The 7772-nt window shown below is 30.4% G+C and overlaps 1 protein-coding gene and 1 non-coding gene across 2 annotated transcripts in view; one reads left to right on the plus strand and one right to left on the minus strand.

Moving 5' to 3' along the window:
• The window catches only part of Smp_200800 (uncharacterized protein), a gene marked incomplete at both ends in the record, with an annotated part of 11833 nt that overhangs the window by 914 nt on the left and 3147 nt on the right, over positions 1-7772 (plus strand). The window lies entirely within an intron of this gene.
• On the minus strand, positions 3066-3131 carry Smp_tRNA_01884_Gln_TTG.1.1. The gene has a single exon. It is a non-coding gene (tRNA).

The following is a 7772-nucleotide window of genomic DNA, read 5'->3' on the forward strand; positions in this document are numbered from 1 at the left end:
CATTAGCTGAGATTTTACAAATATATTATTTCTATGTAATAGATAAGTTCTTAATAATATTTGTTAACGAAATTTCTCAAGATTATAAATTGTTTTTCAATATTAACATTAGAAATCTTATTCTATTCTAGAAAGTGATTATCATCAGGTTCTAAGATATACATCTAAGTCTATTTGGGATTTATTAATTAAGTGTACTTAGCACTCATTTTAATATTCCCACAGAAACTCTCATTTAGTACAGACAGATTCAAACATTAGATCATTACTCATTAGATCTCTAAAACAAAATCCAAATTTAAAATTACTTAATGTTAGTTATTACTATTTCTTTTAATTGTTTATAACAACTTTTGAAATAAAAATGGTTTATTTTAAATTATTTTATTTAAAAATTAGGTATACTCCCAAAAATAATTGAGAAAATTGATGTATTATAATATTTCAAAATGTTATTTCAAAAGTTCACTTAGTATTGTTTATTTGAATCTTCCCATTAATGTTTAGGACTGCAATTGATCAGTCTCTTATTAGCATATGTGCATACTGTGCGTATTGCCTCGATATAGCCTTAATTCACAAGCACTGTAGGCAAAGATGAATAGTGGCTAGAAGTGGAATTCAGGACGCGCGTTTCGTCTTATTTGAGAGTCCCAGAGTGAAAATCAACTCTGAGATGCAGGCACAATCCAGCTGACGAGGCCCAAATAGGATGAAACGCGCATTCTGAATTCCACTGCTAGCTACGATCCATCTTTGCTTACAATGTTGTTTCAACAGGTTTAATCTGTTTTATTGAATTAATGTTTAACAGGTTTAAATACAAACGATATATGTTCATAGAATGATTTTTACTTATATATTTTTAAAGATTTATTTGTGCGTTATTTGAATTTTGGAATCATCAGTTAAACTAGTTATGTAACGAAATTGTTTATGATTTTTGTCTGTTTTCATTTAAAACAAAATAAGATTAAAAACTAATGTGCTATTTGATAAGGTCAACAAAAAAATTTATTATTTACTGTACGTGGAGTTTGACCATTCAGTCAAGCGATATACCATCTCAGTTTACATTTTTAGTGTCAGATAATTGTCGACAATCACTGTAATGACATCTAATAGTTATTCAAATAAACAAAAAGTTTTGTCACGGTCATTTCTAGGAAGTATGCAGTACAATTATAGAACTTGCTATCGATTATCAAAAACAAACCATTTAAGACTGAACTACATTCAACAGGATCTTTCATCAAAAAATTTTTTTGATTAGATATAAATCAATCAGAGAAGGGTGTGAAAGTCTACAACTAGTGTTTGTATAATGGTAACAATCATAATGATCAGTATAAGGTTGTGGAAATTGTTGAGTTTAAATTGATATCATGAATGGACCAGTCTTAGACCACCATTGAACACCTGGAAGCACTGGACGACCATTTCGTCCTCGTTTGAGAATCCTTAGCAGCGCACACCCACGATCCCGCACGCGGGACTCGAACCCACAGCCTCCGGTCTGGCGCACGAACGCTAACCTCTAGACCACTGCTCAGGGATCCGGCGGTGTTAATCTCTTACTTCAACCAATCTACGATATTGTGCCATCGTCTACCACTGTCTTCAGTAAGTAACCGCCTCACAACACACACGATTGAACTCAACTGGCCATAATGGTAAAAACTAACAAAATATAACTTACAGCTATTCATCTAATCACTTATAATTCCATTCACATGAAATTGTTACTCTACAAAAGATCTAACTGTTATCATAGCAAATTCATTTTGATACTCATTAGTCAATTTCTTAAACTATTGTGTACTAGAACCAGTTTTCTCACTTCAGAATTAAGTATTCAGTTGTTCTTTATGAATAACTAACTAGATTAAACAGAATGCTTCAGTTTTATTTCGATTTGAACTAGTTTTTACATACCAATTTCATGTATTTCTCTACATAATAAAAGTTTAATTCAATATCGTATTTAATATTTCTCTACCTTATGTTTGTTTGATAACATAATGTTTGTACATAAAGTCAATATTAACCAACTGACTACTTTTATTACTGCTATAATCAACCTTATAGTAATTATTACTTTAAGGCAAGTGAATAGAAATCTGAGGACAATAAATAAACAAATTAGATTTATTACATATAATTGTTAAGGATTAAAACAAAACAAAACATTATACAATATCTTATTTATTTATAATTATAAATGACAGTCGAATGACTTATCCTATAATTGATCAAATTTAAAGAAAGATATAAAGATAATTAAAATGGTCATCTAAGCAAGTAAACAAAATGATCCATAGAATAAATCTTTCATAGTTTTGTTTGTTTTGCTTTTAACATTCTAATTTTGATCATTTGAACAATACAGTAGTTTGTTATTTATTAACAAAAGGGGTTTCTCGTAGATATTGTAATAATTTAATAGTTGAATCTATAAGTTAATTAAAACTAGACCAGAATGGAAAAGCTGGGAACACTGGACGGCCGTCTCATCCTGCTGAGGAATTCCATACTCGGAAGAAACGACCATCCAGTGCTTCTAGGTTTTCCATAGTTATCTAGATTATTATTGTTTTTCAATGCTTACAATTGTCACTTACTTATACTATAAAATTCTGTATAAAATAAACATTGAATCATAGAATCATCCATCAACAAAAGTTGTTAAATATTACTGAATTCATACATTTTAGTTGGCAAGTAGTTTCTGTTTTCTCAAGCAGTGAATATTCAAGTTAACATTTTTTTAAATACATACATACTTTTTAATATAAAATCTACCTTAATGCTTTTTAATCTTACTTAACACTTTCAACTTAGTTTTTTTCTCAAACTGCTATGTTTATTGGCGGTGTGAAAGTTAACCTTTACAATAGTGTAACTTATTTTCACTAAAACGCTTTGTGGTCGACTTGTCTCGAAAATTTAAACAAGTTTAAAAATATAGGCAAAGATGGATAGTGGCTAGTAGTGGAATCCAGGACGCGCGTTTCGTTCTATTTGAGACTCGTCAGCTGGATGTACCTGCATCTCAGAGTTGATGTTCACTCTGGGACTCGAACCCAGCACCCTTGCTTCAAACGCCATCGCGTTATCCACTCGGCCACTGAGTCCTGATAGCCACTTGCTTGTTCAATGGGGTGACGTTTAAATTCATTTAGTATTGTTTCTTTGGATCTTCCCATTGATGTTCTTCCAAACAAACGATACTAAGTAAGTTATATGACTCCTGTTTTACACACAAGACCAATAGTAGTATTCAAATAATTATTTTTAAACTTCACTTAGTATTGTTTGTTTGAATCTTCCCATTGATGTTTAGGATTGCAACTGGTCAGTCTCTAATTGGCATATGTTCATACTGTGCGTATTGCCTCGATATAGCCTTAATTCACAAGCATTATAGGCAAAGATGGATTCCACTGCTAACAACTATCCATCTTTGCCTATATTTTTAAACTTGTTTAAATTTTCGAGACAAGTCGACCATAAAACGTTTTAGTGAAAATAAGTTACACTATTGTAAAGGTTAACTTTCACACCGCCAATAAACATAGCAGTTTGAGAAAAAAACTAAGTTGAAAGTGTTAAGCAAGATTAAGAAGCAGTAAGCTAGATTTTATATTGAACAGTAGCCTTTGTAATGGGTAAAACAATGTAGAAATAATCTGTAAGAATAGTTTCATTCAGATGATAAAGTCTAACATGCAATGTTGTTGATAAAACAACTAGAGCATAAAAACGTTCTTTATTTTAGATGTCTACAACTAATTCTTTAAGATTAAATGCATAGCATAAGTACTAAAAGAAGAATTCTTAACCCAAAAATTTTATTTAAATAGGTTACTTTTAAGGAATAGCTACTATAAAGTGTTATATGAATACTAAATACAATGTCAAATCATTATTCCATCGTTTTCATTCTCATGTTTGGAATATAAATTCCGGTAACATATGGTTTAATAGTGTTGCTAAAACATTTATACTTTGTATTTTTGAAATAATAAAGTGTCATTATTACCATAAGAAAGTAGGGTTTAATAGAATTAACTGAATAATTTGCAACAAGGTTGAATGACATCCATTGTCGTGTAAGAATGAATCACATCAAAGCATCTGTTCATTAGTCGTTGATTTTCAAATGATATACTTACGTAACAAAGTTTATGTCTACCAGTTTTTTTAACTAACGTGGTTTCAATTGTGAAATATTTTGTTGACAGGAGATTCAAAGTCTTTTAAATGATTAGAACAAGAGGACCAAATAGATTTTAAAATGATGACTATCTATTGATAAATGCAGAGTAGGATATTTACTAATCAACTATCAATAGTCCATGGTATTTTACAAGCTGAATCTTATTAACACTGTTTTGTAGCTGGGAACAGAGAATCACTGAATAGACGTTCATAAATTCTGAATCTCTCATTTTGGAAATTCGAAAATTTATTTACTGATTAACACTGTAGACTCCTTACAAACTTAAAATTTATAAGAAACCATGTGTCATCTCAGTTAATTCAAAGTTCCTAAAATATTTCAGAGAAAGTTCATTACTCTGAGATGCAGGTACATCCAGCTGACGAAACGCGCGTCCTGGATTTCACTGCTAGCCACTATCCATCTTTGCTTACAAAGTTCATTACTGTTCATCATATTCATGTAAGTTATATATATTTCTAATGAATTACATGTTACCAAATATTAAGATAAAAAAAGTAACAGTTCAGTTCCTTAATAACTTCAGTTAACTTGAAAATTATGGATACTGAATTGAATTAAGTAAAATGAACACCATTCAGAACGGTTAATTCCATAAATAGGAATTATCAGAATAACTTAAAATTAGTCAGTTACAGTTCCTCAACTTTATATCAGAATGACAATAATCAATTAAAGCTTTTAGATTAGATTCATTTGTTTAAAACAATGGATGATTTACTTTACTCAGAAACTATATATATATATATATATCGATAAAGGCAATTAAGCCACAAAGACTTTTTCATATATTAAATAATTAGGAATATGTTACATTACCTCATGTCACTGGCAGACAGAAACAATTAATGTTTGGCAGTTATAAATGCATATATTTGAGTAGATATTAGTTCTAAGATCTATTTATTACAACTACTTCTTTAGTCTTCTTAATAAAAGCTGGAATAATGTAGGTAGAATATCAAGAATAAAAATATGATGATTGGACATGATTAAATTGTTACATAAGATAAATGATCGTCTAGTAAGTAAAAGTATAATAATTATAATTTGTGGGATAAATATCCAATTTAATTTTGATTATTGTCATCATGATATAGCCAAAGATATAATTAGTCACTTCATTTCCCATTACATTACTTCTACAGTTAATAACATTCTTTGTTTGTAAACTAATCCGAGATTAAAAAATGAGAAAACTTGTAACTTAATTTATTACTAGTAATAACCCATCAATGAATAGCCTTATAATACTAAGTATTGATGTATTCTTTTAAATTAACCGAGCTCATTGTTACTAAATTCTTATAATAATCGGTAGTTCAAAGCAATTAGTCCCTTTGATAAATTTCATTAGTGTAATAAGAAGACGAAGATTATCAGAACTATGTGGTGATATATAAGCGCAATACATTTCGAATAATCTGATCACACATATACTTGTTAAGTACATTTATATATATAAATAAAAGGTCAACTAGACTGGAAATAGGGGGTAAGCATATGTGTGATTAGATTATTCGAAATGTATTGCGCTAATATATCATCACATAGTTCTGATAATCTTCGTCTTCTTATTACACTATCGAAATCAGTAGTTCATAAACTGATGCCGTAAACATTCTGATATATACTGTGTGAAATTTGGTATTCAATAATAAACATGATGGTTGGTTCTGTTGATTCACTTCAACTTAGTGGCAATATCAAATTCATCCGTAGATATACTTCAAATATTTGTGGAATTAACGAAGTTTTAAAAATGATTTTCTTGCTCTCTAAGTAATTAACATTTACATATGAGTTAAGTGTGTTTACATCAAAACTAGAATCGAGTAAATTAACCTAATGGTGAAGTCGACAAACAGTTTAGTCTAAAGATACTTAATACACAGATTTTTATCAAACAATAATAGTAACATTAATTTTTCAGCACAATCGAAATACATTAAATGTTTTGTGAACATGATATACTTACGAACATACATTTTATCAAGGTACCTTCAGTGAATGATTGAATTTCACTAACTTCCAGTTACTTATGTTATCTACGTAAGTAACAATAAGTCTATAAAATTGGTCTAGTTCCCATGTGGTATACAATAGTAAAGAGATACCTTAATAAAATCATATAAATTGTGTTGAATATCTACTCATCCATCTAAAATGGTGCCACAGAATTTTTACTTAATAGGTAACATTAGGTTTGTACGTTTAAAACTCTGAAATGATTTTCAACTGAATGGTATCATGATTTTTGCTTAAATTTCATGACTGAGATTTAGTGTGAGACCTTAGTCTTTGATTACTCTACTAACATTCTCAAATAAAATGCCTATTCTAAGCTTTTTATCTCGTTAAATGAGTTTCGAGCAAATGCGAAACACCATACTAAACTATTTGTAAGTTACTCAGACTGATCATTGAATAAATCGCACAAGCTGTGAGACTAGTTTATATTAGCCTAATTCATAATAAAGTCAAAAACTACTTTTCAATGTCCAATATATATACAAAACCTTTTGTTCAAAATAACGTATATACTAAATAGCCCATTACAGTATTGATCCATCATCATTATAGTGAGTTAAACATATACAAACGAATATGAAAAAATGATTGGAAAATATTTACTTTGGTAAGCTAATTTAAAAAATGACGCATTTTCCGATTTGTATTCATCAACTACATAGGTATAGATAGTCAGTTGTCATTTTACTGGCTTTCAAATTTTTGGTGGTTCATAAAAATAATGGGACACTGTATGTCCATTTCCCTAATGTTTAGGACTTCTCAGCATTACTATTCTATGAACCGAAACACAATCAAAATCCAAATTCAAATGACAATCTATAAGATTAGGGTTGCATCTTAAATGGCTTTCAAGTCAAACTGTGAACTAACTATGCGATTTAAGGGGATAGTCCTCGTCGCTAGCTGCGAGTATCCTGAGTTTGGTTACTCAGATAGTCCTCAGTGCAAGATATTCTCATCAAAGATAAAATAGCTGTCCAGTGTTTCCGATTTTCGACAGTACTTCAGGTGGAATCAGTTTGTAGAAAATGTTGTTTTCCACTACACAAATTTACTTGACTGAAGATAGCAATGAGGTAAAAATATTGTTGAGATAAATATCCAAAATACTAATATTTTAATCAAGAGATTACTGATCATATAAAAGAACAAAAGACCCCTTTCAAAAAGTTATTACATTATAAACTTTTCAACCATAACAACTAAATTTGACTAAATGTACACTCTTCATTCAAAATAAGTACATTAATTATTTGAAGGGGGTTTTATGGAGAGTTCAGCAATTTTATATGGTTGAAATCATGAGTCAATTGAAGCTAGACCACCATGGAAAACCTGGAAGCAAGGGATGGCCGTTTCGTCCTATTATGGGACTCCTCAGCAGTGCGCATCCACGATCCCGCACTCGCGAGATTCGAACCCAGGACCTATCAGTCTCGCACCAGAGCGCCTAACCTCTAGACCACTGAGCCGGCATCCAACGGTGTAAGTTAAC

This window comes from Schistosoma mansoni, chromosome 1 (assembly GCF_000237925.1).
Source record: "Schistosoma mansoni strain Puerto Rico chromosome 1, complete genome".
Classification (NCBI taxonomy): Eukaryota; Metazoa; Platyhelminthes; class Trematoda; order Strigeidida; family Schistosomatidae; genus Schistosoma; species Schistosoma mansoni.